Genomic DNA, 7,127 nt, shown 5'->3' on the forward strand with positions numbered 1-7,127 from the left:
AATAAGACTTGCACTTGGTGGCCTCGTGCCCAACGATGCCATACGCTCATTTCATTTTTTGCACTGATACATGCTTTCTGTGTTGCTATTAACACACCGAACTTCCCTCTTTTTTCACTCATAAATATTTCTATATTGAATAATCACATAAAAATGTAGAGAACAAATTAACAAAATAATATTGGAAAACTTTTTCTTTCCGGTCATCTGCTGGTTTATTCATTCGCTATTTTGATACTCAGCTTGGTACTTTTTGTTTGCAGCTAAGGTTCCCATAATTTTTTCCCAAGAAAACCGTCCCTAAAACTATGCTGGCACATAACGTACATATCGTATTACTTGTATCCCTTATGGCATTCTCACCTTCGTAGCCCACTCCAATATTAATTACAAGATGAACCGTATCTGCTTCGGGTATTTACTGTACTCCCCCACTGAATTTTTCATGCTGTATGTTTTGGCTGCCGACTTCATCCCAAATCCTCATGGCCGCTTCTGACTGGTATCAGAAGTCACTTTTGTCTCCTGTTGTAGCTTAACTGTTGTGGATACTTCTGACGTCAGTTCTATTGGGGATCAGGATAGTGGCTGCAAAGAGGTACTGCATGATGGCAAGGCGAGTTGATTAGCAAGGCAGCAGGTTCTTGGAGCCAGGTGGACGTCTGCTGATAAATCATAGAAGCAGTACAATCAAGGCCATGTGTAGGGTGCTGCACTTGTATGGTTGTCTTGCGGAGGTCAGCAGACAGGGATGGACGACAGCCCTGGAATGAGGAGAGGGTTCTGAACTCAGCACATGGCCTTGGAAGACACAGCTGGCTCAGAACTTTACCCCACAAAGCAAGTGGTGACAATGGAGCGGAGACACAATGCCAGCACTCTGGCGAGCTGAAAAGTCCAGCGTCAGGCTCCAGGATGGTGGCGACTGGCACACAGTTACAAGTAACACAGTCTCCACAGAAGTCGGTCACGTTGGATGGAGTAGACGTGCGGCTCACTGTAGGAAACACCTGAGCAGTCAGTGATGAACCAAAGACTCCAGTGCAGGATACAGCGACTTTAGCCTGCAGTAGTAGATTGTGCCCACACAGAGCAGGCGGCGGTTCAGCGAGTGGTCAGACCCATGTGTGAACCATTAATCACTGAGATGTCAACCTGAAGTCGGCAGAAGTCTGCTCGAGCAGATGACACCCAGCTAGAAGCCACCTATTCAGCACCTGGTGACAGCACGGCTCAGGTGCAGCCCATAGATACTCATAGGCGCTACAGTCTGGAACCGCGCGACCGCTACGGTCGCAGGTTCGAATCCTGCCTCGGGCATGGATGTGTGTGATGTCCTTAGTTAGGTTTAAGTAGTTCTATGTTCTATGGGACTGATGACCGCAGCAGTTAAGTGCCATAGTGCTCAGAGCCATTCGAACCATAGATCCGCAGCAAGTGGAAGTGGCGCCTAGTGACAGCAGTTAGACGACACGCTTTGGGTCGACGACTTCAGTACCTCACGAAGCTGGCTTCATGCAGTTATAGCGACTGCATAGTTGAAACAGGTCGTATGTATGGTGGCTTGATCCACTATTGTTTTGGCAGACCATCACTCTTCACGATGTAGACCAAGGCAGTGCCCTGGTGCCAAGCTTGGACGTTTGGTAATCCAGGTCATCATTGCTACAGCCTGGCCTCCGTATTATCTCTGTCACAGTGGTGTTGCAACCCTGGCAGCACCAACGAGGTTCTGTACAGTATGTGGTAACTTGGTCCACTATGAGGCACCGCTGGTGATTATTGCTGCGTCAGCACAGCCTGCCTGGTGCTTCTTGCGAAAGAACGCCTCCCTAATGCTTCTTGCGTCAGTTTATGATGGCAGCTGCCCACTTGCTTTGCTGTGGGTTATAAATGCAGAGTCACAGAGCAGGAGCGCAACAAAAGTATCTCGAAATCCAAATATAGCCTCAACTTGTCACATGGTGAATTTTTTGATCTGGTGAGCTGATTGGAGTGTATGGCTACACAAACGGTAACTGCGCTATCACTGCAAAACTTATCTGCTATTTGTAACAGCTATCATGACGCATACGTTACGAAGTTGTAAGTTATTGCACACGCAGCCAGTGGAATATGTAAGCAGGTAATCATCCAATATCTCAGTGGAAGTTCACAAGAAGAAAAAACGCCTGGTTCTTCAAGGTGTATAGAATGCGCTAGCCTGACGACCTCGTAAAGTTTTTACTCTCAGCCTTTATTGAGGAGCTTATCACACGGACTGGGAACAATAGGCTATAGCTGACGATAGGCAGCGATACAGTTCCACAGGCTGGCATCGTTTGGTATAAGAAACAGCTGCAAGCTTCCTTCTTTTATCAGCAGACATGTTAGTGAGCAAGAAAAGTTCCACCATCATAAACAGGGTGGTTATATAGGAGCGAAATTTCTATCTCGCATAAGCGGTGCCACGTATCTTAGAAACACGAGCGAGTTCTCATCAGCATCAGCACGAACGTCACAGAGCAGTGATAGAAGTGGCTTGTATCTGCAGAAACGTCATATCGATCCAGGACGTTGTAGAAATACGAAAATTGACAGCGGAGTTTTCAGAATTTCACAGATAAACCTTCTGTATGCTACAATGTTAAAAGGTCTCGCCTGTGCCTTGAGGACCGATAGCCGCGAGAGCTCTCACCGTTTTCGCCAGAAATGATACAGAGAGGCTCTGAAGAAAATCACACCGTATTTTGTCCTGGAAATTCTCTTGCAAGTCTGACGGAGAACTGTTGAGACGACTGTACGAAACGGCAATAAGGTTGTCTTTCTGACAGAAATAACAGAAACCCTTGTCGGTATCAGATGTCGCAACGGTTTCTTAAAGAATAATAAAGAGACACTGTAATTCGTAATAGTTTGTCATTCTACAAATGATGTACGCAAGTACCAATTACAAAAAACTGATGGCTTACAATAACTATGCTTATAAGAATGCATAGCTTAGCTTCTGGGTGAATATTTGTTCACAGTCCTGATGAAAAAGAGAAAGCTTTCTTCCAAAAACTACCACTGTTGTCACTTAAATTCCATAAATATATTTACATTACCTTAAAAGGGTATCAACAAATGGTAAAAATGTGAGTTTAAGAATACTATAATACTTGTTAGTGTGAACAGATGGCTGAAGTCAAACATCAGGAGTTCGATCCACAGTCGGTCCTACAATTTTTTTGTCACTTATCGTTTCTTTCACGTTGGGTAATGATTGGTTAAACTGAAAACGCCAACTTGCGCCGTTGTCCGAAGTTCACGCTAAGCCGTACGTCCATCTACAGGATGATCAGAAACGGCCTGAAAAGCTTGTAAGGATGCTGCAGGGTAGATTGTGCTAAGAAACAATTGTGAAGAAAAAGATTCGATAGGCTGCAGCGTTTCCGATTTAGGCTAAGTCCGGGAGAGTTGGACCACTTTTTTTCTTCAGCACAAACTTCATGTGTTTTTCAACTTTTCTGAACTTCTGGCAGCCTGTTCGCATAGAGGGTCATATCAACTTAAGTACAATATGTCACTGAGGCACTGCCACTTAGTCCAAGAATTATGTTTAAATCAACGTGTACAAGAGTGGCCCAGCGCACTCATAGATGTATGAGTGAGATGGACTACTGTTCTGGGAGAGATGGACAATATAAAAAATTCCATATTTTTATTTGGAAAATGTTGTAAATAATACAGAATTATACTATTAAATATTTTAGTCCAAAACAGTTTTATCGATTTATTATAAATTTTGATTCAACATTGGCTTCTTTAATGGATTGTTGCTTTTATTCAAGCATTAGCTTATCTCTCTCTCATCAGAGCAATTACACTTACTACCAAATGTTGAACAACATTCATGTGATCATCGTGAACGGGAAACACACTAAGTCCAATAGTCTGCTTTATTAGTTTCGCAATAGATTTCACCACAACCAACACATTAATCTTCAACCCATTCATCTAAGTTACTTGCGTAGTCTTATACAATGTCTTCAATGTTCTAGCATTCTGTATCTGATGAACACAGTGAGCTATGTGCAGTATTTTTCCTTTTTAGCATTTTCGGTCTGTTTTTCTTTTCACTAGTACTTTCATTTGGTGATCTTTTTGTGCTTTTTTTCTGTTTCGTTTCTTTTCTTATCCCTCTTTTCCTTTAAAATTTCAATATTTTCAGCAGATTTTAGCACTTTGGCTATAGTTGCCGCCTTTCTCTTATAATTCATAGTTGTATCCAAAAGTTTGGTCTATGTTGGCTTAGGAGTAGTGAGCTCTGAAGTGGTAATTCTGGAAATTTCAGGTTTAGTATGACTGGAATCTGAATTTGTATCAGTGAAGGAATTTCACTTGTGCAGGTAAATGTTCTTTTGATGTGCTTGGTGTCACTACGTCTTTTGATAAGCTTTGAAGTTGTTAGTTTGCCTGTGTGTGGAATTCTGCTCTTCCATTTCTTGGCACAGACGTATCTTGTGACAAACAACCATAGCCTGGGACTGCGACCATATTCAGTGGGATTATTTTACATGCCTTGAAGCTAAATTTAATTGTGGTCCATCGCCCACATTAATACATGTGGTCCATCTCTCCCGATTTTCTGGGAAAGATGGACCATCCCGACTTCTGTCTGCAGGTAGCGAACTCGGCGGTGATTTAGTTTAGGTTAGGTTCATGCCTAAGTATTTGTCAAGCTTGCAGTAAAAAAAATTGCGTCAAAATTACGCAAACTAAGCATTAATGCTAAAGTTATGTAACTGCACGATAAAACTTTTCGGCTTGCCAGAACAGAGGATGTGATGTTTTACTAGAACTAATACGAAAATTACATCAACACTTTTGCATCATCATTGTTCGCAAAAGAGCTTCCTCGCAAGTAACGTAAGCTGCTCTAGCGGCATATTTATGAAATACGCCACTGATCTCTCTCACCCATTGGTCCAACTCTCGCAGGCTTACCGTAATTAATACTGAAGATAGCCAATCAGCTCGCTGTGCGTGCAAATTCAAGCAGCCTACCAGAGACAGTGTCGCCAAGCGGGTTCTTCGTTTGGTTTCCTCAAACCGAACTTACGCAGCTTTTGCTCGGCTGTCTTAAATTTATCACTGCCAAAAAAGGCACATTTTAACTGGTACTGAGCATTTGAAGAAGTGGTAACTCACAGACCCATAGATATTTGAGCATTACCGCATTTTAGAGCGTGCAAGTGTTTGAATTTGAGCGTGCAACGACCTTTTCGGCTAACGTCAATGCTAACTAAAACGGGAACGGCGCAACATATCGACTGGTTTCCTAACTATTATTTCTCGACACAGTCTACTTTGCAATAGGCTTACAAGCTTTTCAGACTGTTTCTGATCACCCTGCATAACTGGCTTCTACGAAGCTCGAAAAAAGCCAAGGGAAAACCCCTCCTAGCAAAGCACTGTGTTGTAAAATTTTAACTTTCTGTTGAGGACAGTTTTACTTTTCTTAATACTTGTAAATAAAAACACTGACTGTGAATATTCCACAGAACTGCCCACCCTCGTTAGCTGAGTGGTCAGCGTAGCGGAATGCCACACCAAGGGGCCCGGGTTCGATATAATTTTCTCCGCTCTGGGACAGGGTGTTGTGTTGTCTCCATCATTTCATCCCGATCTCCGACGAGCAAGACGCCCAATGTGGCGTCGAATGCAATAAGTACTTGCCCTCGGCGGCAGAACTTCCTCGAATGGGGGACTCCCGGCCCACAATGCCGTACGCTTATTTCCATTTCCACAGAACTGAGAACTCACTTCGGGATGACTTTCTCCTTCCTCAGCGTTTGTCCCGCAATGCAGTAGGGATCTGTTGTTTTGACACTCTGTCTCCATTGCGTCAGGGCGGAGTGCCGTTGTCTTGAGGTTTAAATGTAGGTTAGGAGGGTATCCAGCCAAGGTTGTGTAGGTCTCCCAATAGTTAGTTTACCACCGAATATCAACGAAAGCCCTTGTTTTCTCTCTTACATGTCAGTACCACAATAGAAGACTTTCCCCTCATCTTCTGAGCGATAGGTTGCCACTCTGTACCGCCTCAGAATTCCATCATTGGTGACATGTTCATAAAGTGTCAGGCCAAATGTCCACTGTAGCATTTTCGTTTCAATAAGTCGTTGTTCTCTTAATTTTGTCGCGAGCCTTCATTCTGCACAACCCGGCTGGGCGGTTGCAGAGCATATTATTCTCCACTTGTCTCGCCTCACTATCTTCTTGCCACAAAGCACTGAAGTCAATGGACGCACTATAACCCATGTAGTTCTCGCGCCGTCTGTAAGTGAGCCGTTGGCAGCGATTCCTGAGCCAAGAAACTTAAAATTATTATTTTGCAGATGTTGATGGTGCTTGTTACGACCAGACGAAACAACAATCGTCCAGCCATAACTGTGGGTTCTTTTATTGCCAGGGATGATAGCTAATTGGAGCTACATCATATAAAATATTAGTTCACTTTATGACATAAATGATAAAAAGATTTACTTAACTTGATACAATCCTTTGCCACATGAGTGCTTGATAATTTACAGCTGTCATTGAATATTATACCGTGACTTGATGCACAAATTAACAAATCGTTCTCCTGAAGTACATTTCCATCCGGGACTTGACTAACTCTTTAGCCCTAATCGATGATGATGACTGCTTCAGCTGAGGTCATGAACTGGGCAGAGAACTTCCATACTCGGCTCCACACTGACTTCCATGCGAGGGCGCTGCGGCCCTGAAAAACAGCTGTGGTGTTCAGGAGCGCATCCCATTCGTTGTTGCGGATTCCTATCACATCACTAATGTCTGTCGTATCGATATGCGTTTCCAACTTTAGTGTGATACCGTGACCATGGATGGTACCGCAGTATTCATATTATTTGTATCTGCGGACACTGTAGATTACACGCTATAATTCACGCAAATTAAGGGCTGAAAACAGGTAGGCTATATAAAACAATGTAAAGTTCGCACTAATGAAAATGATCTTTTGCTAAGGCATCAAAAAACACCTTCTACAGTACATGTAATGTTGCTTCTTTCATCTACAGGAATGAACGAAGCAACTAAGGCAAACGGCCAAAAATTTTGTGGTACGAAGAAAGCACAAGAAA

The sequence above is a fragment of the Schistocerca serialis genome, chromosome 4 (assembly GCF_023864345.2).
Source record: "Schistocerca serialis cubense isolate TAMUIC-IGC-003099 chromosome 4, iqSchSeri2.2, whole genome shotgun sequence".
Classification (NCBI taxonomy): Eukaryota; Metazoa; Arthropoda; class Insecta; order Orthoptera; family Acrididae; genus Schistocerca; species Schistocerca serialis.